Source organism: Arvicola amphibius, chromosome X (assembly GCF_903992535.2).
Source record: "Arvicola amphibius chromosome X, mArvAmp1.2, whole genome shotgun sequence".
In the NCBI taxonomy this organism is placed as follows: domain Eukaryota; kingdom Metazoa; phylum Chordata; class Mammalia; order Rodentia; family Cricetidae; genus Arvicola; species Arvicola amphibius.
This window is the reverse complement of record NC_052065.1, coordinates 102,173,607-102,179,588: the sequence shown is the minus strand read 5'-3', so window position 1 is coordinate 102,179,588 and position 5,982 is coordinate 102,173,607.

Sequence of the window (5,982 nt, the reverse complement as noted above, 5' to 3'; positions counted from 1 at the left end):
CTCTAGTATCCTTCTGGAGAAAAAGCATTCTTTCTCTATAGTGGCAATGGAGCTTAAATCTCTGGGAGGTGAGCCCAGTAACCTGACAGAGGCCCTAGTAATCACTTTCCTGTGCCAACTCATTTGATTTTCACAACCAATCTTGAGGCAATTAAGGCAGAGCATTATGGTCTTCATTTCTGGGATGAGAATAAAAAGAGGAAGTGATTTGCCTAAGGCTATACAGCTGCTTATTGGTACAGCCAACCCTCTAGCCTAGGTCTTATGATTCCCACATGTTGCTCATGTCAGCACACATTTGCCTAGCCAGTTTCAAGAAGTCACTCAGATGAGCTATGCTCTTGCTGGAAATTAGCAGGGTTTCCATCAGTCAGCTGCACCGACCTTGCTTTAGGGATGAATACATTCTTAAGGATGCCTTGGTTCTTGTCTGTGTCAAGATTCTTACAGATGGTCTAACTAAAATAAATCAAGAAAATGTAATGTGATGACAACTTAGATTCAGGTGATTTGTGGGACTATTCCAGCTCTACATGTCTACTTCCTTATTTTTCATTTGTGACCATTCACTGTTCCCTGGTGAGTCAAATAAACATTTCCATTTCTTCATTTTTGTCTCACTACACACTTGGTTGTCTGCCTCAGTATTCTAGTTCTTAAAATGTTATAATTTCAACCAAGTACATTGGTAAGTCTTCTTCCCTTTACCTGCATTTTTCTTCCTGTACTATAGAAATAAATTCTAATCTATCACCTGTCATTGCTATTGACAGCCAACAATTCCATATCCAGACTGGAATCATTTCTAGGAAACTAGGAACCTCTGAACATTTCAGTTTTGAAATTTGTTAATCCAAATATTTGTAGTTCTCTTTCTAAGATTCCTGAAGTTACTAGAGACTATATTACATTTTCATTGGCATGTGCTGGAAAGTCAGCCAAATAAGGTCCAGATGAAAAGAATAAAGAGCAAAACTTTGTATCAGGGTAAGAATCTAATATAGAAGCAAAATTAGCAAATGTTATGTTTCTCATCCATATCTACCTTTCAATCAGAGCAAGAGAAGAAAAGTGTTACTTTTATCTTATTATCTGATAATTACAAATGTAAAAGTAAATAATACAATAACCTATCATGATAATTAAGCGCTACTCAAAACATATTAACTCTAAAAATACATGACTAAGGCTGAGAAGGGTCCTTGTACATTTCCTGATCTTCTCTATAAAATTTAGAATATCTTGCCTATTTATAATTACCGCTGAGGTTTCTGAAATTTAACACAATCATCAAAGTCGGCATACATTATGACAGGTATGTGGAAACAAATTCTAAAATAAATCTCTAGAATGGTAGAAGACTAGTCCTTGAAGTATATTAAGTTTATATCTTATTTTTTAGTACACAGAAAACAATCTCAGCTTGGTTGATCACCTTCCTGGACCTGGGGGGAGTTGGGAGGACCTTGGTCTTAACATAGAGTAGGGAACCCCGATGGCTCCTTGGCCTGAAGAGGGAGGGAGGGAGGTATGGGTGGAGGGGAGGGGAGGGAAGGGGGAGGAAGAGGGGAAGAGATGGAAATTTTTAAATATAAAAAAAACAAAAAATTAAAAAAAAAGAAAATGAATCAGAGATGGGTGCTCCTCTAACAGTAATTCTCAACCTGTGAGTAACAACCCCTGTGGGGATCGCATGTTGACTATCCTGAATATAAGATATATACATTATGATTCATAACAGTAGCAAAATTATAGTTATAAACTAGCAATGAACTAATGTTATGGTTGGGATCAGCACAACATGAGGAACTATATTAAAGTGTTGCAGCAGCTGAGAACCACTGCTCCTAGAGGTTCACAATCTTTTTAATAAAGTCATACTAATAGTGTAATAGGCATTGCTATAGTAATTTATGTGATACCTTATTGATGTAAAGAAAAGTCAAATTATCAAATTAGACTTAGTAAATGATACGACTGGATACAGAAAATGTCACAAACAAGAGTTTACTAAGTAGAAAAGTGATTGAGGATGCACCATGGTTCAGAGGCACCAACTACAGTGATGTGTTCCTGGATAAAACACATCACACATGTATGATGCTATTACAGATTATATCAGTAACAGAGTAAATGAGGGAAGATCTATTTTGAGAGTTTTATAGCATAAGCTATATAATGCTTATTATAAAATGAGGTTTCGGGATTACATACAACATGGAGGTTTATGAGTATACTAGTCCATAGTAATATTTATATTTTATAAAAAATCATACTGACTTCCAAATGAAGGAAAGTCTAGGATAAAGGATAAAGTGATTAAAAGATGTGACATAAAATCCAAGTTGTCAAATACGTGCTCTAGTTCATAAAACAAACTAACAGTTCTGAAGGACAGAGTCCAATATTGATGGGAATGAAAGATGGGGAAAATAAGAAGAAAGCATAAGGGGTCTATAAATAAGAAGAGTAGAAGGAAAAACATGAAAAGAATATGAAATTGAACAAATGTTTACTGTACATAAAACAATATTTAATATTTTATGTGCCACATTACCTCATTTAATGTGTATAGAAACCTGGTGAAGTAGGTATGATTACCCAAGTTTATAGATGGAAAATCTACAGTAATTGGGCACTTTCTGGCCCAAGGTCACGTTAATGATGTAAGAAAGATTCTAATCCTCAGTACTTAGGTAGACTAGGCAAGAACAAGAATAAGAACCAAGATATCAAAAGAGAATAGCAATACAGGAGAGGTTCCAAAGAGCAAGTGAAAGATCAAAAACAAAGAAGAAAATTGGGAGGGGAGGCGGGGTTCCATTATTCAGTAACATTCTTATACATTGACATTAGACAACACAATCATCAAAATTCTAGCCTATTATACAAAAATGCAAGTGAGAATTTGCTTGTCGATTAGACTGTGGTGTATATCTAGACATAAGCCTGATTTTTTTTTTAGGTTAACTAATGAAACTGACAATATTTGATCATTTTTGCCTATGAAAACAGCATCCCATTATTGTTTTACCATACTAACTTTAAGGCAAAATGACTTCACAATCCAAAGTCACTTTCCTGACTTGCAGTCCTATCACTCTAAATAATCCTAGCTAGCAACTTACTCCAGGAAGCTGGGCCTGTGCCAAACTCTGCAGCTCTTCAATGGTTGTTGATCAACCTTCATGGGAGGTTTTTTTTTTCTTTTATTGAAAATGGATTTTTTTTATCACATAATAATCCTGATTATAGTTTTTTCTCCCTCTACTCCTTCCAGCTTCTCCTACCCCCCATTTCAATCTGGATCTACTCCCTTCCGGTCTCTCATTAGAAAACAAACAGGCTTCTGAGGGATAATGATAGAATAAAATAAAATAAAATAAAATATATAAGAAACTAACACCAGAATTAGACAACACAAATGGAAGAAAAAGAGCCCAAGAAAAGACACAAGAATTAAAGATCCAAGCATTTACAAACTCATGAATCCCAGAAAATCACTAAAGTGGAAGCCATTAAATATATACAGAAGACCTGGTGTAGACCCAACAGGTCCTGTGCACACTGCCTGTGCATGCTGCCTCAATCTCTGAGTTCATATGAGCTTTGTTCATGTTGACTTAGAGGGCCTTGTTTTCTTTGTGTCCTCCATTCCTTCTGGCTCTTATACCCTCTGCTTACTCTTTCAGGTGTTTCTCGAGCCCTGAGGAGGAGAGAGATTTGATAGATACATCCCATTTATGGCTGAGTGTTCCAATCTCTCTCTCTCTCTCTCTCTCTCTCTCTCTCTCTCTCTCTCTCTCTCTCTCTCTCTCTCTCACACACACACACACACACACACACACACACTGCTCACTGTTCTATGAGTATGGCTGACTGTCATTAGGAGTAGTTTAATCACTATTTTTTAGAGCAGTAGTATTTGGTTTTAATATTTCTCAACTATCTAATGTCTGAACTATCTAGCATCTAGTATTGTCATGCATTGGTTCCATATTGTGGAGTGCGAGACTTTTCTTAAGTGGAACAACCTAGCTGTAAAATTCCACTGGAGTTGGCATGAGGTAACTGGATACTTCTTTAGATCTTATGTAATGAGGATGTGGGGGGATGGTACTAGGAGAAAGAGTTGTCAGAGTAATAGCTAAATTGAGGTACGTACCCTGAGAACCCCTGAAATGTGCATGCCTCTCACACCAAGGCTCCTAACAGAAAGCTGTTGCACTTCCGCAAAAGGTAACTGCATTCAAGATCACTTCAACTTTGTTTTACAGAGCTTAAAATATAATTTTAAATTTTATACCAATTATTGGGTTAGTTCATAAAACATTTATTTTTTTAGAAGGTTATTTCCTTCGCTAGACTGCGGTTTTATTCACAGATAATAATCTCCAAGAAATGTTGCCCTGAGCTGAATCTCTGCAACAACCAGTCACCCTGGATCTTCAGCAACCAGTGGTTTTTAAGAATCCTTCTCTTTGAGGGCTTTTATTTTAGTGAACACTTGTGAAATGGCGAATGAAAGCCAGATAAGAAACCAAGAAAGGAGACAGAAAAACAAGCTGTTACACATTGGATATGTTTCTGCTCATCAAAAGCCAGTGAAAGACAGAAAAAACAAGCTGTTACACATTTGATATGTTTCTGCTTATCAAAAGCCAGTGAAAGGAGGAAAAGGAAAACAAAATCTCCTTCAGCAAATAGAAATCATATTCTTTTTTTTCATTTTTTTATTTAAAAATTTCCATCTCCTCCCCTGCCCCTCCCCTCCCCTCCACCCATACCCCTCTCCCTCCCTCTCCAGGCCAAGGAGCCATCAGGGTTCCCTACTCTATGTTAAGACCAAGGTCCTCCCAACTCCCCCCAGGTCCAGGAAGGTGATCAACCAAGCTGAGAAGGCTCCCACAGAGCCCGTCCATGCAGAAGAATCAAAGCCCAGAGCCATTGTCCTTGGCTTCTCAGTCAGCCTCCACCGGAGGCCACATTCAGAGAGTCCGGTTTGGTCTCATGTTCCATCAGTCCCATTCCAACTGGAGTTGGTGATCTCCCGTTAGTTCTGTCCCACAGTCTCCATGGGTGAACGCACCCCTCACGGTTCTGACTTTCTTTCTCATGTTCTCTCTCCTTCTGCTCCTCATCAGGACCTTGGGAGCTCAGTCCGGTGCTCCAATGTGGGGCTCAGTCATTTTCTTCATCCATCTCCAGGTGGAGGTTCTATGGTGATATGCAAGAAATTCATCAGTATGGCTATAGGATCTGGCCTTTTTAGGCTCCCTCTCCTCAGCTGCCCAAGGATAAGAAGGTGAACCCAAAGAAAAACATATAGTAATCCTCCTGGATATTGGAAGTAGACATGATCGCCGGGCAAAAATTGGGAACTTGGGGGTGGGGTGGGACGGGGCCAAGGGGAGATGGCGAGAGAAAAGCGTGAAGGGGAGAATGGGGAGAGCTTGGGGGAATGGGATGCTTGGGATATAGGAAGGGTGGATATGGGAGCAGGGAAGCATATATCTTAATTAAGGGAGCCATCTGAGGGTTGTCAAGAGACTTGACTCTAGAGGGGTTCCCGGGTTTCCAGGGAAATGCCCTCAGCTAAATCATATTCTTTTCACCTTTTTTCTCTTTGAATAAGTCATCACCTACTGGGAACAGAACTTGGATTCAATTTTGAACACGAAAATTTTAGAGCTGAAAGGGCCGCTAAGTACTATTTAGATTTACATTTTATTTCATAGTTAAGAAGGCAAGAATCTCAGTATCTATGTTGGTCAAGATAAGTCAATAATAGTGCTTAATGTTTTATCCCAACGATAAGCTTTAATGTCTTATTTTGTGCTCATATTTGATAATAATAAGAGCATATTTGTGAGACTTAACACTTTTATTGACTCTTACTACAAGTTTTAATTACTATATTAAGATGAAGTTTTGCATATGATCAATTTGAATTCCAGAAAGGTATTGTTTCACCTAGCGAGT